The following is a 26,247-nucleotide window of genomic DNA, read 5'->3' as shown; positions in this document are numbered from 1 at the left end:
GGGAGACCATAAACAGAAGTTTGTCTTTATTACCTGAGACCAGAGATGAAGTAGAGAGAGGGAAGCCTGGTCGGTAAGGTCATAAAGCTTATATTTCCCAGAGTGTAAAATTAAAGTTATCCTTTTTTAAGGTGGTTTTGGGACAATCCAGATATTGGAATGAGAGACCAAAAATAAATTCTATGCACAGATTCATTCCTACTACAGTACTGCAGTCTCTAGGAAGACTTCTGATTCAGATTTAGATGTACATCGAAACACAGAGTGAAATGTATCCTATTCTGTGGCCTTAGCCAGAAGCACAACCTAAGGATGTGCTGGGGCCAGTTTGCCAGTGTTGCCACACCTTCTGCTGCCAACATAGCTTGCCACAATGTTCAAAACAACAGCACAACACCCAGCACAGAGCAAAAGAAGACAGCAGCAGCAAAGCAAGCCCCATTTATTTTATTTATTTAGAGATAGAACACAGAGTAGGTTCTTCTGGTCCTTTGAGCCATGCTGACCCAGCAACCCACTGATTTAACCCTAGCATAATCATGGGACAATTTACAATGACCAGCTAACCTACCCGGTACGTCTTTGGAAGGTGGGAGGAAACCAGAGCACCCGGGGGGAAATCCATGCATTCCATGGGGAGGACGTACAGATTCCTTACAAAGGGTGCTGGAATTGAACTCCAAACTCCTTTTGCCTTCTTTCTAGTTTGTGCATCTTGATCTTGGGAAGGCGCATTTAGTTCACTGAATCCTTCTATTGCTCCCTTTACCATCTGATCTCTCCTCTTGGTTTCTTCATCCACAACATCATCTGATGACTCCTCTGATTTCATATCTCCATTGACCCCTTTCTTTTTGGCCTTCCATTCATCCAGCCAGACTTTGGTCATTGCAATTACTTTACAAGCAGCTTTTTGACTCCCACTTGAAGCTCATACAATAACCTTAATATACTTACAAAATCCAAATGCATGCAACTTTCCTGAGGCTCCTTGAACTCTCTTCCAGCTTAAAACCATCATATTTCACAAGTAACTGCCTTATTAACGTATCAGAAGCTTTCTCAGATATGTTGCTTACAAAAACTTTTGTAGTCAGACCACTGATTTCACCACTTTCATGATTCATCTGAGCAGCATGGTCCTTCCCTGGTTCAATTAGTCTTGTGTACGTAAGCCCCTGCCACAACAATAACACAATTTGTTTGGCCAGGTCAGTTTCTGTTTAGAGGTTGCAATTTTGTTCACACTCACTTTCATTCCTGACTGCAACTCAATTGCATCTCTGTCTGTTGTCTCCATTAATACAGCTATTTCAACTGCTCCCTCAAGTGTAAGTTATGCATCATTTAGGAGCCATTTATGAATGCTTTCTTGTAAGATTCCACAAACTAAATGATCTGTCACTGCATCTTTAAGCCCACATTCGTGCCCTCTAGTGGACAGGAAGACTAGCATTAATTGCATCCTGTAAGCAACATTCTCGACAAGTAATTTTGAAGACACCTAAGTCTCTTCGATGTATTAATTAGTTCATGATAGAAAGGTTCAGTTGTAACCCATAACATTATCTGTGTTAAAAATAGTGTTTCACCAAAATACAGTGGATTCCAGTTCATTGGACACATCAGGACCAGTAAATTTTGGCCCAATTAAGCAGCTGTCTCAATTAGCCAGAGTTTCATGGAAATAGTTAAAAATGTATAAAAAAGACAAACTGAGTAACAAATTATGTATTTAAATGAAATACAGAACAAATTAGAACACTTACAAAGAGTACTCCAGCACTATAAAACTGTGTATTAGTTGCTGATAGTTATCCATGGAGTTATCTGTGTCCACCATCAACAAAATTAGCACAAACAACTAATGCAGACTGCCTTCATACTGATGATCACATCCTCCAAGTCTTCATTTTCATTGTGCCATTCAAGATGATTGTTAATAGACACCTTCAAATGCTTCATAGTTCCTGACTTGCTGAAGTAGTGAAATTGTTTTACTTTCACTCCCAGCTGTTTCTGGTATCTCCAAGCCTGAATGCTTGAAACTGCAGTGAGAAAAACTGTTCAGATTTGTCTTATTGTTTATTTCTCGCCAATTTTCAATGACAAAAATCATTGTTTTTTGAACACAAACACACGCAACTGACACTATTTAAAACCTGTTCACTTTAAACACGATGTAGCAGCTAACGGCCACACAAGGTCAATGCTCTGCCTCAGAAGGCAGTGGAGGCCAATTCTCTGGATTCTTTCAAGAAAGAGTTAGATAGAGCTCTTAAAGATAGCGAAGTGAAGGGATATGGGGAGAAGGCAGGAAAAGGGTACTGACTGTGGATGATCAGCCATGATCACAGTGAATGGTGGTGCTGGCTTGAAGGGCTGAATGGCCTACTCCTGCACCTATCGTCTATTGTCATGGGTCTGACACCAGTTAGAACCTGTTCTGCAGTATCTCCTTCCCCAGTTAAGCAGCATAGTGTCCCAAATAAACTAAGGGAATCCTGTCAATTTTGTCTTTCTTTTTGTTCTTTAAGAGTTGTTACAAATAATTGTCTGACCCTATTAACCAATGGCCCAATTAGGCAGAATCCACTGTATATATCAAAGTATTGAGTACAGAAAATAGGATGCTATGTTTAAGTTGTATAAGATGTTGGTGAGGCCTAATCTGAAATATTATGTGCAGTTTTGGTTACCTATCACAGGAAAGATGTAAACAAGGTGAAAAGAGTTCAGAAAAAATTTACAAGAGAAGTTTGGATAGGTACATGGGTAGTATGGATATAGAGGGCTATGCTCGAGGTGCAGGTCATTGGGAGTAGGCAGTTTAAAAGGTTTTGGCATGGACTAGATGGGCCGAAGGGCCTGACTCTGTGACTCTATTAAAAAAACAAGCAACAAAACTTTAGATACATTTTTACTACTACTGTATGCTTGTTACTACTCAGTGATTATTGGACAGGTTTGAACACAAATTAGGGGCATGAGATTCCATTGGCAGAATGGTCTCCTGACAATTTACTGGCTCATACATAAAGAGTGAAGAACTTAAGCAGACTAGAGTTACTTCATTCTGAAACAATTTCATCAGAAAAATAGAGAAGGTTACTGGACTACTATGAGCTGACCCAAATTGCTAAGGCTCCAGAACAAAAATGACAGACTTTTACAACAACTACCTCTGATTATTATACGAACTGAGTTTAACAAAACTCTTTGTCAGAAGGCTCTTGTTTCCTTAAGGAAATAGCAAAGTGTTAATTTGATACATTTCAAGTTGTAAATATTTAGGGCTCATGTTTACTCTGTAAAAAGTATCAGACATATCAATTTGTCAAAATTAACATGGCTTTCAGTTTTAATAAATTGAAAACTAAATTACATCTGCTTTTAAGTATAATCTAAAACATCAAGTAGAATTTTGACACTTATGTTAAGAATCAGAAATGTTATTCCTCATCTTTCAATCAATGCTCATGTATGCCTTCAAGTGGTATGGGTAGATGGTTGGATGTAAGAGAAAAGTCTGCCAAGTGCAAGATCGCTGATCACTTTAACCAAACACCTTAACCTGGCATTTTGGGCAGTCTTGCAGAATGGAGTAAAAACTTCCCTGAAAGAAATCTGGGCCCACATAATGGAAAGAGCACAGTAAAGTATCTGGATGGGCATAGTGAATATTATGATCAGCCCATAACTTAACAGCTTCATGTATTCACTACAGATACAAAAATGAAAGTGCATATGATTGTTAAAGGTGTGATGTTTTATATTGAACTATATTAGGTCGAACAGGAGCAGAACTCAGACTCATGGATGCCATTATGAAGGGGTAGTGTTATATGACTCTGTGACTCAGGAGGGAAGGGGTAGAAGAGGAACTCTGTGGTGATAGGGAATTCATTAGCTAGGGGACCGGACAGGAGATTCTGTGAGCGAGAATGAGATTCCCAGATGGTATGTTGTCTCCTTGGTGCCAGGGTCCAGAATATCTTGAATCGAGTCCTCAGCATTCTTAAGTGGGAGGGTAAACAGCCAGAAATCCTGGTCCATGTAGGTACCAACAAGTGATGAGGTTCTGAATAGGGAGTTCAGGAAGATGGTGCTTAAGTTAAAGGGCTGGACCTCCAGGATTATGACCTCAGGATTGCTACCCGTGCCACGTGCTAGTGAGGCCAGAACTAGGAAGATTATACAGTTTAATATGTGGCCAAGGAGTTGGTGTAGGAGGGAGGGCATAAGATTTTTGGATCATTGGGTTCTCTTCTAGGGAAGGTGGGACCTATACAGAAGAAACAGTTTGCACCTGAACTGGAGAAGGACTAATAGCCTAGTGGGAAGGTTTGTTAATGCTGCATGGTGGGGTTTGAACTAGAGTTTCAGGGGGTGGGAACCGGAATGCCAGAACAGTTAATGGAGAGATTGTGGAGGCAGATGTTGGTAAGACCTCAGACTAAGTTAGGACTCAAAAGGTTGAGTATGGTGCAACAAAATCAAAAAGGGTGAATACAGGACTGAAGGTGCTGTATCTGAATGTGTGCCATATATGGAATAAGGTAGATGAACTTGCAGCACAGTTGCAGATGAGCAGGTATGATGTGGTAAGCATCATGGAATTATGGCTGAAAGATTATAGCTAAGAGCTTAATGTCCAAGGAATTGCATCAAAATGATAGGCAGGAAACCAGAGGGGCGGTGTTGCTCTGTTGGTAAAAAAAGAAATCAAATCATTAGAAAGAGGTGGCATAGGGTTGGAAGGTGTTGAATTACTGTGGATAGAGCTAAGGAACTGCAAGGCTAAAAAGACCCTGATGGGAGTAGCATACAGACCCCTAAACAGTAGTAAGGATGTGGGCTACAAATTACAACAGGAGATGGAAAATGCATGCAAAAAGGGCAATGTTACAATAGTCAGGGGGGACTTCAATATGCAGGTAGATTGGGAAAATCAGGTTGGTGGTGGATTACAGGAGTGGGAATTTCTAAAGTGTCTATAAGATGGTTGAGCCCATTAGAGGATCAGCTATTCTGGACTGGGTGTTGTACAATGAACTAGAATTGATTAGAGACCTTAAGGTAAAAGAACCCTGAGGGTTAAGTGATCATAATATGATTGAATTCACCTTGAAATTTGAGAAGGAAAGCTTGAGTCAAATGTATCAATATTACAGTGCAGTGAAGGTAATTACAGAGGAATGAGAGAGGAGTTGACCAGAATTGACTGGAAAAGAACACTGGCAGGAATGATGGCAGAGCAGCAACAGCTGGAATTTCTGGAAGCAATTCAGAAGGCATGGGATACATACACCCCAAAAATGAAGAAATATTCTAAAGGAAAAATGACACAACCATGGCTAACAAGAGAAGTCAAAGCCAACATAAAAGCCAAGAGAGGGCATATAATAGAGCAAAGATTATTGGCAAGTTAGAGGATTGGGAAACGTTTAAATACCAGCAGAAGGCAACTAAAAAAGTCATTAAGGTAAAGATGAAATACGAACGTATCTTAGCCAATAATATCAAAGATGATACCAAAAGTTTCTTCAGATACATAAAGCGTAAAAGAGAGGCGAGAGTGGATATCAGAACGCTGGAAAAGGATGCTGGAGAGGTAGTAATAGGGGACAAGGAAATGGCGGATGAACGGAATAAGCATTTTGCATCTGTCTTCACTGAAAAAGATGCTAACAGTATGTGGAAGTGTCAGGTGTTAGGCATAAAGTGTGTGAAGTTACCATAATTAAAGAGAAGATTCTTTGGAAATTGAAAGGTCTGAAGGTAGATGGTGTACACTCCAGAGATCTGAATGAGGTGGCTGAAGAGATTCTGGAGGCATTAGTAATAACCTTTCAAGAATCACTAGATTCTGGAATGGCTCTGGAAAATTGCAAATTGCACTCTACTCTTCAAAAAGGGAGAGAGGCAAAAGAAAGAATCTATAGGCCAGTTAGTATGACCTCAGTGGTTGGGAAGATGTTGGATTCGATTATTAGGGATGAGGTCCCAGGGTACTTGGAGGCACCTGATAAAATAGACCATAGTTATCATGGTTTCCTCAAGGGAAAATCTTTCCTGACAAATCTGTTGGAATTATTTGAAGAAATAACAAGCAAGACAGACAATGGAGAATTGGTTGAAGTTGTGTACTTGGATTTTCAGAAGGCCTTTGACAAGTTGCCACACATGAGGCTGCTTAACAAGCTACGCATGATATTACAAGACAGATTCTAGCATGGATAAAGCAATGGCCGATTGGCTGGAGGCAAAGAGTGGGAACAAAGGGAGCCTTTTCTAGTTGGCTGCCGGTGATTAGTGGTGTTTCACAGTGGACTGGATTGGGACCGATTCTTTTTACATTATATGTCAATGATTTGGATGATGGCATTGATGGCTTTGTTGCCAAGTTTGAAGGTGATATGAAGATAAGTGGAGGGGCAGCTAGTTTTGAGAAAGTAGAGAGGCCACAGAAGGACTTTGACAGATTACGAGAATGGGCAAAGAAATGGAAGATGGAATACAGTCTCGGGAAGTGTATGGTCATGACTTTGGTAGAAGAAATGAAAAGGTTCAATATTTTCTAAATGGAAAGGAAATAGAAAAGGGAAGTAGGCACAAAGGGACCTGGGAGTCCTTGTGCAGGATTCCCTAAATGTTAATTTGCAGGTTGAGTCAGTGGTGAGGAAGGCAAATGCGATGTTAGCATTCATTTCAAGAGGATTGGAATATAAAAGCAAGGATGTAATGTTGAAACTTTATAAAGCACTGGTGAGGCCTCATTTGCAGTATTATGAGCAGGTTTGGGCACCTTATCTTAGAAAGGATGTGCTGAAACTGGAGGGGATTCAAAGATGAAGAGCGTCTGATGGTTCTGGACTGTTATTCACTTAGTCCATGAGCCAGGACCCCAAATTTGGGCCACCAGTACCACCTGGGGGGAATAATTCTTATAGTGATTTTTGGCAAGGTATACACCCTTAGTGCTACAAAATATAGGATAGCATTGCAGCGGTGGTAGCTTTCTGTGAGGGGGACTGGGAGTTGCACCTCCATGCTATAAGAACCATGATCCCATGGTGCTTTGCCTATGATAAGATGAATTATGCCAGGTACCTGTCCCCTTACTTTGCTCAGATGATGAATCTCCCAGAGAAGAACCCTTCTGTGTACGAAGGCTTAAAGACAGGCCAATCCTCAGTGCAACTGTCAAGTAACAACCCCTTTAGGCAGATCCTTGTGGACCAGGCTTTTGAAGCCACAGTGAACAAAGACATACAGACTCCTGGAGGCACATCACGGTTCAGCCTGAATGCTGGAGCTATCAAGCGTTACTACATAGCAGCTGAGCACCACAGTGTGTTCCTGGGGCAGCTAAGGGAGATGGTGCAAGGCAACAAATCAGAGCTTTTTCATGCTGAGCTACAGCGGCCAAGAATCTAGAAAGATGAGGAAGCAGTTTCAGCAGTGGTTAGCCTCATACATGAATGTGTTAACCCATTTGCAGAGAAGCGGGACCTCATTAGCATCTCTACGGCAAAAGCAGCCCCCAAGGACATTGCCTCCGACCTGATGAAGACATATGAGATTGGTGAGCAATGCTATGCAACCTTCAAGGATGAGAGACTAGAGGAAGACCCACCAGCAAAGAAATTCCATGACCCAATGAAAACCAACAAGCTGAAAACAGTCAGTGATATGTGTAAGAAGAGAGAAGTGAAATCAAATAGGAGGGCGATCATCTTGAAAGCAGACAGGTCTTTGTTTGGATGCATCATAGTGATGGCACAAGGGCGCAGTCTACGTATGAAGGATATCCTTTCTCATCCCCTTGGACCATTGTTTTGGGCCCTGTCCACACCAGAAGGATCACTGAGAAAGACAAATAAAGCTATTCTAGCCACAACCTTGCAGAAAAATGTAGCAGTAGAAGAGCAACTCCTAGGAAAATCTGCTACAGTGGTCGATGGAATGAACTTGGTCCAAGGGGTGAAAGGCGATCAAATTACTTACAGAGATGTGGCCACAACAGTTCTGAGTATGGCTCTGAGGGAAGGCAGTCAAAGTAGCAGAATAGATGTTGTGTTCAACACATACAAGGAGAATTCTATCAAGAATAGTAAAAGATCTCTACAGGGTGAAGAGACAGGTCATGAGTTGCAAGGTATCACAGGCACACAGATGGTGAGGCACTGGAGGAGCTTCCCGACCAAAGTCAGTAACAATAATAGCCTCATTAGCTTCATAGTCCATGAATGGAGGAAGGCGGAGTACAGAGCAAAGCTACAGGAGAAGATTCTGTATGCAACTATGAATGACAAATGTCACAGAATCACATCTCAAGCCAGTGAGGTGTCAGCTCTTCAGTATCAACAAGAAGAAGCAGATGGCCACCTACTTCTCCATGCTGCCCATGCCACAAGAGAGGGACATCAATCTGTAGTGATCTGCTCAGAAGACACAGATGTCTTTATCATGCCTTCAGCATTTTGTGACAAGATTGAGGCCCATTGTTCCAGAAGTGTGGCACTAGAACCCGTACAAGGCTTGTAGACATCAGGAAGGTTGCTGCCACTGTTGGCACAGAGGTTTGTAGGGCTTTCATCAGGTTGCATGCATATACAGGATGTGACACTGTAAGCGCTTTTGCAGGCAAAGGGAAGACAAGTGCCCTAAAACTTCTGACCAGCAACAGGGAAACTCAGGACACATTCTTAGAGTTGGGTCAGGAATGGGACCTCTCCCCAGAACTGATGGACAAACTGGAGGCATTTACATATCTCCTGCATGCCCTAAAAGCATCGACCACCAAGGTCAATGAGCTCAGGTATCACTTTTTCTGTGCCAAAAAAGGTGAAATCGAAAGTCATTAACTCCCACCGTGCAAGGACTGCTTAACAAAACATGCACAGTGAGCTAACTACCAGGTTGGTATTTGCAGAAGATGTTTAGAGAAGGACCCACAAGTGCCAAGCCCTGTTGGCAGAGGATGGAAGACGGAGAGAGAAGAGGAAGCTAAACGGAGAAGGGGTCAGTGTTGGGGCCTCTTCTTTTTACAATGTACATCGATGATTTAGGTTATGGATTAAATGGTTTTGTGGCTAAGTTTGCGGATGACACCAAGGTAGGTGGAGGAGCAGGAAGTGTTGAAGAAATGGAAAGGTTGCAGAGAGACTTGGTCAGTTTAGGAGAGTGGGCAAAGAAATGGCAGGTGAGATACAATATTGAGAAATGTACGGTTGTACATTTTGGAAGAAGAAATAATCGGGCAGATTATTATTTAGATGGGAAGAAAATTCAAAAATCGGAAGTGCAAAGGGACTTGGGGGTCCTCGTGCAGGATACCCTAAAGGTTAACCACCAGGTTGGATTGGCAGTAAGGAAAGCGAATGCTATGTTGGCATTCATTTCAAGAGGAATAGTGTATAAGAGTAAGGAGGTGTTGATGAGGCTCTATAGGGCACTGGTGAGACCTCATTTGGAATACTGTGTGCAGTTTTGGGCCCCCTATCTTAGAAGGGATGTACTGATGTTGGAGAGAGTTCAGAGAAGATTTACGAGGATGATTCCTGGAATGCAGGGGCTAACATATGAGGAGCATTTGTCAGCTCTTGGACTGTATTCATTAGAGTATAGAAGAATGAGAGGGGATCTCATAGAAACATTTCGAATGTTGAAAGGGTTGGACAGAGTAGATGTGGAAAGGCTGTTTCCCTTGGTGGGTGAGTCCAGGACAGGAGGCCACAGTCTTAGAATTAGAGGGTACCCATTTAAAACAGAGAAGAGGAGAAACTTTTTTAGCCAGAGGGTTGTGGATTTATGGAATTTGTTGCCACATACAGCTGTGGAGGCCCGATCATTGAGGGTGTTTAAGGAGGAGATTGATAGGTATCTAATTAGTCAGGGTATCAAGGGATATGGGGAAAAAGCTGGAAATTGGAACTAGATGGGAGAATAGTTTAGCGCATGATGGAGTGGCAGAGCAGACTCGATGGGCTGAATGGCCTACTTCTGCTCCTTTGTCTTGTGATCCTGTGAACAGTTGGTGGTGCACTGGATGGAAGACCAGCCAGTACTCAGTGCCGTCCCGGATCTATTGGCCTGTAACTGTCCAAAAAAAAGTTCACTCCCAAGATGTATGTGTGTTGCAAACCGCCTCAGGTTTACTGCCATGCGTAGACTGGCAGACTGTGAGAACCAGGAATTCACCTCAAAAAGTGTGGAAAGTTCAGATGAAGATGTCGAAGACATGGAAGGCTTGGAAAATTATTATGATTATTAATAGGTTATGAAAGTATGGAAAACAAAGTATGGAAAGCAGTCTTTGATTAAATATATTCAGTTTACAACCAAATGGGGCCTAGGTTATGGCCGTGTGGAGCCCTATATTTGAATTATTGTACTGTAATTCTATATGCGATGACAAAAGCGTAAGATTGTTTTCATTTGATACAACAATGTGGAAAATATCATGACAGTGATAAAACTCCAGAAATCTCTGGGGTGTGGGGTAACATTTTCTGCTGTACTGATGTTAATATGGAATATATACAAAAAGTGATTACTTATTTGAAGTAATAAAGCTACCACTGGTGAAAGTAATCACATATTTTCTAATTCTAGAGATGTATACCTTGCCAAAAATCACTATAAGCATTATTCCCCTCAGATGGTACCGACCCACCCTACTGGCTCACTTATTCACTAATTCAGAAGAATAAGTGGTGACCTCATTGAAACCTATCAAATGGTAAAAGGCCTTGGTAAAGTGAATGTGGTGAGGATGTTTCCTATAATGGGAGAGTCTAAGACCAGAGGACACAGCCTCGAAATAGAAGGGTGTCCTTTTAGAACGGAGATGAGGACAAATTTCTTGAGCCAGAACTTCTGTGGAATTCTTTGCCATAGTCAGCTGTGGAGGGCAAATCTTTATGTATATTTAAGGTGTGAGTTAATAGATTCTTGACTTGTCTGGGCATGAAAGGATATAGGGAGAAGGCAGACGATTGGGGATAAAAGAAAAATTGGATCAGCCATGATGAAATGGCAGAGCAGACTCTGTGGGCCAAATAGCCTAATTCTGCTCCTGTATCTTATGGTCTTGTACGTAACCACGTATTGGATATTGGAAGCTCATTGTGAAGACACCAGCCAGACCTGATAGTTGTGCTTAAGAGCATCTGTAGGGAATTAAATCTGAAGACCACAAATTTGTAGGAATTTGTGAATAAAACATGTGAGAGTTGCTTTATGTGCTAATTAAAAGCCACAGCCTTTATCTTAATTACGAACAAACCAAAAGTAGTTGCAATACGTCAGACACTGTCTCTTAAAGTGAACACAACAATACAATGACAGTGTTAGTGAATTATGTAGAACAGTTTCTATTATGAACAGTATGTGTTATCTGTCAGAATCAGATTTAATATCACTGGCATGAAATTTGCTGTCTTGGCGGTAGCAGAACAATTCAAAACATGATAATAGAGAAAAAACTGTGAATTACGGTAAATATATATATTGAATGGTTACATTAAATTATTAGTGCAAAAATGAAACATTTAAAATATAGTGAGTTAGTGTTCATGGGTTCAATGTCCAGTCAGAAATCGGATGGCAGAGGGGAAGAAGCCATTCGAGAATCATTTGAGTGTGCACGTTCAGGCTCTCGTACCTCCTTCCTGGTGGTTGCAATGAGAACAGGGCATGTCCTGCGTGATCGGGGTCCTTAATGATGGATGGTGTCCTTTTGAGGCACCGCTCCTTGAAGGTGTCCTGGATACGATGGAGGCTAGTCCCCATGATGGAGCTGACTAAGTTTACAAGTCTCTGCAGTTTATTTTGATCCTGTACAGTAGGTTCCACATCTGTAGAAATTTGTGAGTGTCTTTGGTGATATATCAAATCTCACTCCTAATGAAATGCCTTCTCTGTACCTGCATCAATACATTGGGCCCAGGATAAACCCTCAGAGATAGTGACACGCAAGAACTTGAAATTGCTCACTCTCTCCACTTCTGATCCCTCTAAGAGGATAGGTTTGTGCTCCCTTGTTTTACACTTTCTGAAGTCCACAATTAGCTTATTGGTCTTCCTGACTTTGAGTGCCAGGTTGCTGCTGCGACACCACTTAACTAGCTGGTACATCTCACTCTTGTTTGCCCTATCATCACAATCTGAAATCCTGCCAACAATAGTTGCGTCTTCAGCAAATTTATAGATGGCATTTGAGCTGTGCCTGGCCACACAGTCATGGATGCAGAGTAGAAAAGTGGGCTAAGCACTTTTAGCCCTGAGGTGCACCGGTGTTGATCGTCAGCAAGGTGGAGATGTTATTTCCGAACTGCACGGATTGTGGTTTTCTGGTTCAGACGCTGAGGATCCAGTTGCAGAGGGAATTACAGAGGTCCAGGTTTTGGAGCTGTAGGAATGATTGTGTTAAATGCTGAGCTGTAGTCAATAAACAGCATCCTGGTATTTGTATTGCCACCCATTAGATTACCCTGCAAAACACTCACATACATTGGGGTCCTTTGTGTGGTCAATGACTATTGTACGAGTCCATGCCCTGTCACCCCAACACTATGTATGCAACTCTAGTCATGTGTTTTTATTAGAAAGCTGCACAAATTATTTCCGGTTTGTTTTGATCTGTCCCACATCTCCTTGTATCATGAATCTGAGTAATTAGAAGTACAGTGAGAATAGACACTGGCAGCCTGCCAATAGACATACCCAGCTCTCGAAATGTACAGGTAATTTTTGAACAAGGGTCACTTCTCAGATCATGTTTGCATAGTGCCTGGACTTTTCTGGGAATTGGGATGTTTAGCCACCTAAGATTAAAATGCATAAAAAGTCTTTACCAATATGGCAGGACACATAGATAGCGGTATTTAATACGTACAAATTTTCTGGAAATTGGAGAAACCTCTCAAGACCAGAAGACCATAGGATATAGGAGCTGAATTAAGCCATTTGACTCATCAAGTCTGTTCTGCCATTTCATCATGGCTGATCCATTTTTCCTCTCAGTCACAATCTCCTGCCTCTGCCCCAGATCCTTTCATGCCCTGACCAATTAAGAATCTATAAACCTCTGCCTTAAATATACATAAAGACGTGGCCTCTACTGCTGCCTGTGGCAAAGAATTCTACAGATTCACCACTCTCTTGGCTAAAGAAATTCCTCCTCATCTCTGCTCTAAAAGGATGTTCCTCTATTCTGAGGCTGTGACCTCTGGTTTTAGACTCTCCTACTATAGGAAACATCCTTTCCACATCCACTGTTACAAGACCTTTTACCATTCAATAGGTTTCAGTGAGGTCACCCTCATTCTTCTGAATTCCGGTTAATACAGGCCCAGAGATATCAAACGCTCTTCATATGACAAGCTGTTCAATCCTGGAATTACTTTTGTGAGCTATATTTGAACGCTCCCCAGTTAGAGCACATCCTTTCTAAGATACAGGGCCCAAAACTGCTCACAATACTCCAAGAGAGGCCTCACCAGTGTTTTATAAAGTCTCAACATTACATCCTTGCTTTTATATTCTAGTTCTCTTGAAATTAATGCTGTTCATATTTGCCTTCTTCACCACAGACTCAACCTGCAAATTTACCTTTAGAGAATCCTGCACAAAGACTCCTAAGCCCCTCAGAGTTTTGCATTCTCTCTCTATTTACAAAACAGTCAAACCTTTCATTTCTTCTACCAAAGTGCATTACACTTCCTGACACTGTATTTCATCTGTCACTTCTTTACCCGTTCTCCTAATCTGTCTAAGTCCTTCTGTAGCCTCTCTACTTGCTCAAAACTACCTGCCCCTCCACCTATCTTCATATCATCTGCAAACTTGGCAACAAAGCCATCAATGCCGTCATCCAAGTCATTGACATATAATGTAAAAAGAAGCAGTCCCAATACAGACCACTGTGAAACACCACTAATCACCGGCAGCCAACTAGAAAAGGCTCCTTTTGTTCCCACTCTTTGCCTCCAACCAATCAGTCACTGCTTTATCCATGCTAGAATCTTTCCTGTAATATCATGGGCTCATAACTTGTTAAGCAGCCTCATGTATGGCACGTTGTCAAAGGCCTTCTGAAATTCCAAGTACACAACATCAAGCGATTTTCCATTGTCTATCCTGCTTGTTATTTCTTCAAAGAGTTCACAGAGGCTGGTAAGTCTGCAAGGGTTAAGATAAAGTAAAGCTACTGATTTTAAAGCTCATGCACTGGGCTCAGGCAACCAGGAAAGGATTACAAGGACAGGGAGTTAATACATGCCAAGGATCTATCTAGAGAGCTTTACCTTGGTATATGAAGGACAGAAGAAAGGAGGCCAGAAAGAATAACACTGGAGAAGATGAGTATAGAACTGCCAAAGACAAGCATGAGAATTTCAGGAGTGAAGGTAGCAGCTAAAGGAAGTACTACAATGGACTTTGTGATGGAGGGTTTAGGATCTGAAACCAAGCTGAAGATGAAAAGTGTATGCAGCTTCTGTTGGGTTAGTCCTCAGTCCTTCATAGTACTATATGACTCAGTGCAGGACAAGCCTCTTGCCAACTGAACAACATGAATCATTAACCCAATTAATGGCTACAAATTACTTATCTGACTTCATAACTGCTTTGGATCTTCCAGAATAAAATACTCTTTGACGTCATATAACATCTGCATGGATGATAATGATTTATTGTAACAATAATATAATGCATTGTAATTAGATCAGGAAAAGAATTTCTCAGCTGGGAATTCAGATTAATCCTCACCTTCACTTCCGCCTCCACAGCATCTTGTTGTACTGTTTGCTTGCCACTGTTGCAGTGACATAAATGACACACAGAGAATGGCAGTGAAGAAAGAACAGAGTATTTTTAAGGAAAAACAGTATAAAGATGTTAGATGTATTTATCTCCCAGTAGCATCAATACAGTCATAGTTCCTATTTTATTGTAGTTATATCCAAGTCAATAACATGTTTAGATGATTGATTTTTGCTTATATTGAAAATACTGTAGTTTCTTCCGAGCTAATTAAATGTGTACTACTATTGGCAGTTCTTAAAATAACACATTATTTATAATTAAGCATGGACTTAATAAACTTTTAAATGTGGAGGTTTGGAACTCAACTAATGCCTTGCTTTGGATTGGCTGAACTGTTGGGTGTTGATCAAATGATCAAAAGGTCCTAAATGCAATTCTTGCTCTGAATTAAGTGAGTTCAGTGGGTTCACATGGTATCTACTGGGCACAGCTAAACTCGGTTAAGAAGAAGAGATGCCCGGAGTTCCAATTCGATTGCTATCCAGTACTGTCAAATGTACATATATGGATAGGCAATAGGCAGTAATAAATATAATAAAGATTTTTTAAGATATAGGTTAGCTTTATTTGTCACATGTACATCAAAACTTAAATTGAAATGCGTCATTTACATCAAATTAAATCAGCGAATATTGGGCTGAGCAAGTGTCACCACACTTCCGATGCCAACATCGCATTCCCACAATTCACTGATACTAACCTGTACATCTTTGGAATGTGAGAGGAAACCGGAATAAAATAAAACTTGAAATGGTTTGTTCACAGCAGCAGTAACAAACAAAACTGAGCCCGAGCTATGACAGGCAATATTACAACCTAAAACATCGTCAGAGAAGTTGATTTTAACAAGTAGATTGTAACTTTGTCCAATAGTTACTATATAAAGCTGCTGGGATCAGCTAATTCAGCATAGGAATTTCATTTAGGACCTTCTGATCATGAGGCTTGGTACAATGACAGGCAATGAAAAATCAGTGGAGCTCCAAACTTGCACATTTAAAATCTAAAGGAATGGAGATTTTTTTTCAGATTATTTTCTCTATTCCCTTTTCTTTGTTAATATGTTGGCTTTCTTCTGATATCCCCACCATCACAGAAGCCGTTCTCCAGCCAATTCAAGTCACTCCACCTGATCTCAGGGAACAGTTGAGTACACAAGAATCTGGAAGAAAATCTCTGAAATAAACCAACATCCCAGTCGCAGTAATGAAGACTTGTGCTCCAGAACTGGCTATGCTTCCATGCAGGCTGTTCCAACATAGTTATACTACTGATATTAACATACATGCAATGGCCAATGAAAAAAGCAGGACATACTCAATCCAGCTAATTAAGGCCCAATCAATTTACTTTCAATTACCAGCAAAGTAATGTCAAAGGGCGGTTACTCAACAATAATCTCTTGGCTGAAGCCACTTGGACCGGACCTCATCAAAGTCATGGTCCAAGTATGGTCTTCAGGGCTGAATTACTGTGGTGGGGTGAGTCTTTGTCCCTGACATAAAATTAGCAGTTGATTTCAGAGAGTCTGGAGAAAACTGAAGCTAATGTGCATCAAGGGGATAACACTCCAGTAATTGGATTCATAATCTCACAAAATGGAAGATGGTTGTGGTTTCTGAAGGTCAAAATTCTCAGCCTCATGAGATCACTGCAGGAGTTCCTCAGGGCAGTAGTCTAAGACCAACCACCATCAACAACTGTTCTAACCTCTGACCCTTAACATCCAATAGTATTATTGTTACCAAATCCCCACCAACAATATCCCATGGGGAGGGGGTGGGGTTTACCATTGACCAGAAACTCAGCTAGACCAGCTGTATAAATATCATGACTACAAAAGCAGGTTAGTAGCTGAAATCCTGTGAAAACAATTCACAACTACCTCTCGAGAGCAATTAGGAATAGGGAAGAGATGCATGGAACACTGGCAATGCCCAGGTCCCAAACAAATTAAATTTGTCTAGTGCCTCCCCTCTGACTTAATGTCAAATTTTTAAGTGTCTCTGGTGCTACATCAGCAACTTCACTTCTGAAAACCAATAGAAGGGTTTTTACTAAATCATCTATAATACTGAAGATTTGACAAAGTAGGATATATATTAACACATGAAAGTGTGCAGATGCTGGTAATCCAAAGCAATGCATACAAAATGCTGGAGGAACTCAGCAGGTCAGGCAGCATCTGTGGAAATGAATGAATAGTTGAAATTTTAGCCCAAGACCCTTCTTCAGGGCTGAGAAGGAAGGGGTAAGATGTCAGAATAAAAAGGTGGGGGGGGGGAGAGGAAGGAGGCTAGCTGAAAAGTGATAGGTGAAGCCAAGAATGTGGAAAAGGTCAAAGGCTGGAAAAGATGGAATCAGATAGGAGAGGAGAGTGGACCATAGGAAAAAGGGAAGGAGGAAGTAATGGGCAGATGAGAAGCAGTAAAAGTTTAGAGAGGGGAATAGAGGAAGGGGGAGCAAAATTTGTTTACCATAAGTAGAAATCGATATCCAAGACATCAGGTCGGAGGCTACACAGGTGGAATACAAGGTGTTGCTTCTTCATCCTGAGGGTGACCTCATCTTAGCACAAGAAGAGGCCATGGGCTGACAGGTTGGAATAGGAATAGAAATCAGACTTTAAATGTTTGGCCACGGTCAAGACCTGCTTGTGGCAGATGGAGTGGTCCCCAATTTACGACAGGTCTCACCAGTGTAGAGAAGGCTGCATCAGGAGCACCGAACATAATAGATGATCCCATCAGATTTGCAGGTGAAGTGTTAACCTCATCTGGAAGGACTGTTCATATCCCTGAACAGAGGTCAGGGAGGAGGTGTATGGGCAGGTGTGGCACGTAGGCCACTTGTAGGGATAAGTGCCGGGAGGGAGATTAGTGGGGAGAGATAAATGGACAAGGGAATCACGGAGGGAGCAATCTCTGTGGAAAGCGGTGGGGGGCGGGGGGAGGTAAAGATATACTTAGTGGGAGTCTAAGTATAAATTATCTTATTTGGCGGACAAATCCAGATCAAAAGGATATTATTCTTAACTCAGTGCCGGACCATTCAGCATCAGTGTAGGGAAGAACTGCACTCAAAGTGTGGGGAAACCTGGAAAAGTCTCCTGCAAGGAGTTGCTGAGGCTTGGTCAGTTAGAAATTTTAAAGTCAGAACTGAGCTTTTTAATAGCTGAGGGCATTGAAGATTATGGAACTATGGTGGGTAAAGATAAGAGATATATGTCGGTTATAATTTAATTGAAATGCCTTAGGTTGAATAGCCTTCTCCTACACCTATCTTATGTTCCCAATATGAATCATTTCCTTCTCTATATTGAACTTTCTGTAATATATTAACATCCCTTTGAAGGATTTATGCTAAGGAACCATGAGTAAGAAATATCACTGCAGTATTTCAATTCTTTTTTCAGCAACAACATAGAGCAAAACAAAAATTACTTTCGTTGTGATATTATCCTTCAGCAGAGTCCAAAAACAATACTAGAATAGAATTTATTGACGCAATTTACAAAATTTGACACAATGTGAATTAAAATAGCTTCCTTACCCAAGATGAACAATCATAAACCGGCACAAGAGTATGTTTCCAGGCCAACAAAAATCACATATCTTTGAGTAAAAATGATCAGATCTCAACATAGCCAATTTTATCTCCTTTGTTAAGCCTCATTAATGGGCTTTCTAATATTGGAAAAAGCAAAACAGGGTAAATGTCAATAAAAAAGTAATTCAGTTTCATGAATAGACCGATGTTATTCTTATTTCAATGGAGGAAGTTGAGAAGGGGTGAGATGAAAAACTTCAAAACCATGAAGGCTGGCGATCACTGATCGGAGTTTGATTCCTGGGAAGGTGCTGTTAAAACAGTCAAAGTATACAACTGCAGTGTATTTTGTAAATCATTAATGAATACTGGATGGTAGAGTAGTGTAGCAGTTAGTGCAATTGATTTACAGCACCTGCAATCACTGATTGGGGTTTGATTCCTGCCACTGTCTGTAAGGTGTTTGCATGTTCTCCCCATACTTCCAGGTATTCTGGTTTCCTTCCAGGTTCTTAAGACATATGGTTAGAGTTAGAGTTAGTGAGGCTTGCTAGGTTGGCGCCAGAGGTGTGGCGACAATTGCGGGCTGCCCCCCAACACACTCCTCAGACTGTGTTAGTCATTGACGCAAAATGATGTATTTCACTGTATGTTTTGATGTTTCGATGTACGTGTGACAAATAAAGTAAATCTAAAGGTTCTAGTCAGAGCATTTTGGGAGAATTGTTACCACTGGTGGAAAGATTAAGATTATCAAAGCAACCAGAAGAAATAGTTACTTTAAGCAATAGTTTTTTCAGATCTGCAATGCAGTCCCGGAGAGACTGGTGGAAAGAGAGTAGCTATTCGATAGTAACATTTAAGCTAAGTGGTTGAAAGGAAAGCAAAAACTAGAGTTGCAATAGGAGAGGGTGTAGTTAGATTGTACTTCGACAGAGCCAGCATAGAATCCATGGGCCAAATCCCATCTTTGCATGTTGTTTCCTTTCAGCGATCAAATTAAAATGCTGCCTGCATACTAATCACTAATAATGGCTATGAGAAAATAAAATCTTGTATGAATAAACTGCAGTCACAAAACAAAAATACGTTTAAATGCAAAATGATGTAAAAATATTTAGTTGGTGCTGGAAATTTTAGAGCCTACTTTTAATTTCAAAACGGAAAACATGAAAAACAATGGATGAAATGGCCTCTGTTTCAAATGCACACACAGTCTAAGTGAATGAATTAAGATGGGCTAAACCTCTTTCACTGAAATTTACTGTATCCTGGCAGAACAACAAGTTGCATTAAAGCCTGGCAAAGCAAGCAATTCCTGCAATCCTTTTCAGACAGCCTGCTAAACAGAGCATCACTCACACCGAAGGGCTGAAGTCACGCTTTGTGCTTCAGTCTTGGGGGCACAATTACAGCATGGAACACTGCTGAAAGAATCAATTTTTATACTGCTGCTGGCTGCTGCCATGGATATTGTGGTGCTTGCGCCAACTGTCACTAAGTCATGAAAGGGAGCGTTTCCTATTCACACGCAGTGCAAGGCAATTCAGCCATTGCTGGAATACAGCAAACAATGTCCCCTTTTATGCAGCGCACAGAAGAAGTGAGCAAACAGACTGTTCTGGGAAATGGCAAGCGGCCATATATTTGAATGGCTCACAAGATAAACCTGCCAAACTAAATCTTCACAGGGATTAAAATCTATTCAGTTTCCAATCAAGGTCTGCTAGTTATTTTACTTTAGTAACACATCTATCCTTTCTGTCCTTTTGTTTATAGCTGTACCTTCCTTCAGAAACTGAAGGGGGCGCACTCAACACATGTAAGACATCACAACCTGCTCTTGTGTTTCAAGGCTCAGTTTATGGGATTGTATCACGGCATTAACAATATTATAAATAGAGAGGCAGATATTTTCCTTCACCAGTCAGTGAATCAAATCATAATGCGTATTGTGTAATCACATGAGACAGCATCACTTCTTGTGCATATGGTGCAAAAGCTGCCCTTTTGAAGTCCTAAGTTTGCTGCATACCAACGTCGTGAAAAAGGTCAAAAATTGCTATAATGTAACGTATTACAAAGATTGATATCTTCCAAAATGTCTTCCAGGAGCGTAACACAATTATGGCTGAGATGATGTTAATAAGCCACCACTGCTTGCCTGTCAATTTTATGTCATCTCAGCTACTTGATATGCTGCTGCAATGTGACAGACATCAAAACGTACCAAATAATTTATTAATGGCAACTTTCTTTTACGAATTATGCTCATCAAGGTGACAGAGGTTGGTACCAGGATTTTTGCATGGTCAAAAACACAGTAAACGCCCCCTCTACTCTGATCAATACTGTACCCCATCTCTATTATGCCATTATTTTTCCGACTCTGCTCTCTGATGGTCTGTCCTGAGCAGCGAACATTTTTCACATCCTCATGTCCGTCCTGGGCTGATCAACAAGCTGACAGATCGTGATCACTTCTGGCACAGCGAGGACTATCCTTATGCCAGCCAGGTGGGCGATCTGTCCATCACAGCTGAAGGACACCCACACCCAGAAGCTGAGGAAGTCCAGTCCACATAGGAGCAAATATCCAGCTAGATGTCAAACCACAAATCACTCATGCCACTTTAATAATTTGCGCTCTTCAAACTATTCTGAGAGACATGACCACAAATGAATTTTCAGGTTGGGATGGCTCTTTATTGGAGCTAATTTCTGTCCTGCCAGTGGGGCACAAATTAACTTCTATACCCAAGTTGTAGAAAACTATCTGTTGAAAGCTAACAGAAAGTTTCTGGAGCATGAAATGGAGCTGCTGAAATAAGAACTGGATTTTTTCCCCCCAGCAACGCTGGAGTTCTACCTTGCTGTAAAATATACTCCAGCCATAGACCGGATAATAAATTTAAGGGAAAAATATGTAAAATCGTCTTGGCAATCAGCTTTAAATGACCTTTTTACTGGTTACTATTGAAAACTGTAAAATCAGTAATGGCTGGCAATAATTTGGTAATTGGTGCAAAATGACACAGGAGGAACATGTACCTTTTCAAAGGACGACAATAGGAGATGAAGTACGAACTGTGGACAGTATACTGTAGCTGAGTCCTGTACCGAAGGCATTTTGTTAGACCCACATGACCAACATTATGCACAGGAGTGATAAAACAACGATGCCTAATGGTAGACCAAAGTGCCCAGAAAATCAAGTAGAACATACAGAGGACACGCATTCAATTTTGTGCAGCTTGCGGCTCATTGGCATTCCCAGTGTGGCTCAGTTTTCTCATTTGGGCAGAGTCTAAGGAGTGGCTTGCAGCCAGTGGCACTAACCAAGGACATATAGGTGTCCTCCAGCTTACCTTCTAGTTTCACAGGGCAAACCAGAAAAAAATCTTTAAATTGTCAAAATAAGTCAAAGTAAATTCATTTTCTTGCAGGCATTTACAGGGAAGAAATACAATAGAATTTATGAAAAACTGTAAATAAACAGACTGGCAAACAACCAATGTGCAAAAGAAGGCAAACTGTGCCAATTAAAAAAAATACTAAGAACATGAGTTACAAAGTCCTTGACAGTGAGTCTGTAGGTTGTGTAAACAGCTCAAAGTACTGTTGATTGAAGTTATCCATGCCAGTTCAGAATACTGATAGTTGTATGATAAAGACCGTTTCTGAACCTGGTGGTGTGGGACCTAAGGCTTCTATACCTCCTGTCTGATAGTAGCAGTGAGAAGAGGGCATAGCCTAGATGGTCAGGGTCTTTGATGATGGATGCTGCTTTCTTGTGGAAGTGCTCCACGTAAATGTATTCAGTGGTTGGTGAGGGCTTTGCCTGTGATGTATCCACCACCTTCTGGTAGCCTTTTCCAATCTTGGAATTTGGTGTTTCCATGTCAAACCGTTACTCATAAGCAATGTTACTGTTCTCTCCACACCAATTCCTGAACAAATTACAGAATGGCAACATTCTTAGTCTCAAGACCTCTAGCCACAGTAATTTCAGCCAAGTTTCTTTGTTCAGTGCATCCACCCATGGGTCTGTATATCCATCATGCCTGCAGGAAAACATTTCAGCAGTCTCTGACGTGGAGGAACTTACCAGCAGCAAAGTACAACTTTGAAAACAATCAGTGCTCATCACTAGGATCTGTAAACACACACATGACTTGAGCGTCCGACAACAAAACGTTCATGGTCAATGCATGCAGTCACAAAGGAATCCAAATTTCACAAAAACAGCAGATGCCCCTTTTATAATTTTGGTTAAGCCTCATTGTCTGTGAAGATCCTTTTCCTTTGGTCCAAGAACCAAGAACTCAATATTTAGTCCTTGGCAAATCAAGCTACTTTGACCTACATCACCCAGCTGAAGCTGCCACTTTTATTTAGCCTGTGCACATTAATTATGCAGTCACATTAATTCTGAATTAGCACATTAATGAACTCAATCAATGACATGCATCCTGCATTGGAATCAAAGTCAGAGGATGAAATTAATATCATTACTAACATACACAAGGCCAAAGTGAAAAACAAGCACTGAATTCTTGATACGGGTATAATCCACTCTCTAACATGTGGGAAACAGGAGATGAAAAACAAAATGGGAACTCTAAAACGAGGGAAAATCTGCAGATGCTGGAAATCCAAAGCAACACACACAAAATGCTGGAGGAACTCAGTAGGCCAAGCAACATCGATGGAAATGAGCAAACAGTCAATGTTTCGAGCCGAGACCGAAAGAGTCCTGATGAAAGGTCTTGTCCTGAAACACTGACCGTTTACTCTTTTCCATGGATGCTGCCTGGCCTGTTGAGTTTCTCCAGCAAAATAGGAACTCTGTTAAAATTGTAAATATCTTTTCTTTATTTGCATTCATTTTTGAATGCAACCCATGCTGGCCAAAGTCACTTAACAGCTATCCTTAATTCTACTTGATAAGGTTGGAGTGTGGTGGGGGGGGTCACCTTCTTGAATACCATAGGCCCAGTGGTAAAGTAACTCCCAGAGATTATTGGGGTATGGGGTTCCAGGGTTTTGAGTCTGCATTGTCTGCAGCTAGGAGGTCAACCTGCGACTGTTGATGTTCTAATGCACTTCCTGACTTGTCATTTTTAAGTGGTAGAGGTCATGAGCTGGTGAGGAGTTGTCGAGGTAGGCATGGCAAGATGCAGCAGTGCCTGGCTGGAACATACTGCTGCTCTGCTGCATTAACAGTGGAAGAAATGAATGTTTGAGATAGTGGATGGCAACCCAATCAACTAACGTCTTTGTTCTGGATTATACCAAATTTTTAGCTTTTGAAACTGTGCTCACCTAGAAAAATGATGAAAACTCTATTACAATCCTAATTGATGCCTTGTAGATCATAGACAGGCTATGGGGAGTATGAAGGTGTGCCTCTCTTCGTTGGATACCCAGCCTCCTAACCACTCTTGTACCCACAGGAATTATAGTAAGTTCTGGTACATGATAATCACACCAAGAGGAAGACAGTGACAGATGATTACAAATTAGCATGTACTTATCTTTGTACATAAAAATTGTCTGGTATTTATACAGCACCCCCCCCTAGCCCAGACCAGAATATTGTCCAGGTTCTGCCACATACAGGCATAGACTGCTTCATTCTCTGCAGAACCGCAAAAGAGTCATTTTGCTGAAAATGCAACGCGAATAGAGTTTGTAACATTGTCTCACCCTTTCCTCAGCTTCTTCATCTTTGCTTTCTCTTCATACTCCATCGCCAATTGCTCCCAAATGCATGGACTACTGATCCTGCGTAATGGCATGTTTATTGACAGCACAACAATCACTCTTGACAGTATTTTGACAATACAGACCAATAAGGATTTTATTAATGAGCGGCTGTATTGAAAGTTCCGCTGAGCTCATCAACCCCGAGTCAAAGTTCTCTGAGCAATCAACACTTGCTGATTTGGTGCCTTGGTCAGGTCACCATTCACTGATAAGGCAATGTTCTGGGTCTGCAACAGGTAGCAAGTGAACCAATGGAAAGGATGAACTGACTTGACCCTGTCCTTCCCATTCTACCTGTGGCAAACGTACCTATGTGCCCTCGACCACTTCTATAGAGATAATGTCCTATCTTTACACTGAGGGCTCTCTCCATTGTGTTATATGGTAATACAGTCCACTAAATGGGAAAGGATCATAATAGATATAATAGCTCAAAAGTGGTCATCCATGAGAAGCTGTAAAGCAGCAGCAGTAGCAAGATGCACTGTACCATGACTTGTAACCTTGAGGCCCAGAATAGTTCTCATTCTAATAGTATTACCAAGCCAGGGAATCAACTCTGGTTGAATACAGAGTGTAGAAGGGCTGGATAGGAGCCAGCTTATGAGATTGCAATACAACACATGCTATTGTGTAAAGGTCTTAGGCACGTTTATGTAGCTAAGGTGCCTAAGACTTTTGCATAGTGCTGTAGTAATTTTATGTATTGTACTGCACTGCTACAAAAAAAATCATGACATATGTGAGTGATGATAAACCCGATTCCGATATGGGTCTCTACTGTGGACAGAGAGTGGGAAGGGGGCAGGGAGAGGAGAGTCATGGTTGGGAAAAGGGGGAGGGAGAGGGGAGGGAGCGGGAAGCACCAGAGAGATGTTCTGTAATAATCAATAATCAACTATTTGGAATCAAATGATCTTGCCTGGTGTCCCAGGGCTGGATGTGTCTACACCCGCACCATCACACAACCCCTCGCCCCGGCTCTCCTTCACTGCCACCTGTCCCACACCCTTCCTGCAGTGCTCCATCCTCGCCATCCCTACATCCTTTGCTCCCGCCAGGTGTACAAACTCACTCTCTGCTCCATGTTGACAAATACAGTACTGTGCACACTAAGGAGTATTAATAGTACATAATCGATAGAACTAAGCAATTTCACAACCAATAGACCAAATCAGCCTTGTCACATCTAGCTCTGAATAATGGTAGACAATTAAACATTTAATACTAAAGATTTTAAAAGTTTAGTTTTATTTCTCACATGTACAGCAAAACATAGACATAGAGTCAAATATGTCATTTAAGTCAAATCAAATCAGCAAGGATAGTGCCAGGCAGCCCACGAGTGTTACCACATTTCCAGCTCCAACATGGCATACCCACAATTCATTAACCCTAACTGTATATCTTTGGAATGCAGGAAAAAACCTGAGCATGCAGTACAAACTCCTCACAGATAACTGCCGGAATTGAACCCTGGTTGGTGATCACCGCCACTGTAATAGCATCACACTAATCACTACGCTACCATGCCGTAGGATCCAAGGGCAGGGCCCAGCATACTAGTGCTATAGACAAGGTTGAAATATTCGCAAAACCTTCAACCAAAAGAACTGAGTTCACCATCTGTCTGGCCCTTTGCCTGATATATTCCCCATCATAATAATCAATTCGATTCACGCCACGTAACAGCAAGGAAAGGTTACAGAACTGGATGCAGCAAGGAGCAGCAGAATAAACAATAGCATAGCTGTGGAACTGAAGACATGCACTCCAAAAATAGCTCTGACTCGAGTCAAGCTGCTCCGGATCTTATAGGACATTGGAATCCACCAGACAGTGAGGAAAATTGCCCTATATGACCTGTTCACAGCAAAGCAGGACAAATCCAACCCTGCCAATTAGTTCCTTATCAATCTACTGTCAATCAGGAGTGTATGGGGTGTCAGGGAGGGGTAGCATCTCTGGTGGGGGAACATGTCACATCCTTTTCAAGGCGGTTTGTCCACCTTTGGTCCCCACCTGGCACTCAGCTCTCACCTGTGGCTCCTCGTAGCTGTTTGCATGCGACAGCGGCCACACCCCGGGCAACGG

The 26,247-nt window shown here is 41.5% G+C and overlaps 1 protein-coding gene across 2 annotated transcripts in view; it reads right to left on the bottom strand.

Moving 5' to 3' along the window:
• The window catches only part of prkn (parkin RBR E3 ubiquitin protein ligase), a 1,192,578-nt gene that overhangs the window by 408,392 nt on the left and 757,939 nt on the right, over positions 1 to 26,247 (bottom strand). The window lies entirely within an intron of this gene.

This window comes from Mobula hypostoma, chromosome 8, assembly GCF_963921235.1.
Source record: "Mobula hypostoma chromosome 8, sMobHyp1.1, whole genome shotgun sequence".
Classification (NCBI taxonomy): domain Eukaryota; kingdom Metazoa; phylum Chordata; class Chondrichthyes; order Myliobatiformes; family Myliobatidae; genus Mobula; species Mobula hypostoma.
Note: the sequence above shows the minus strand (reverse complement) of the source record. Positions and strands in the feature narration are given on the sequence as shown.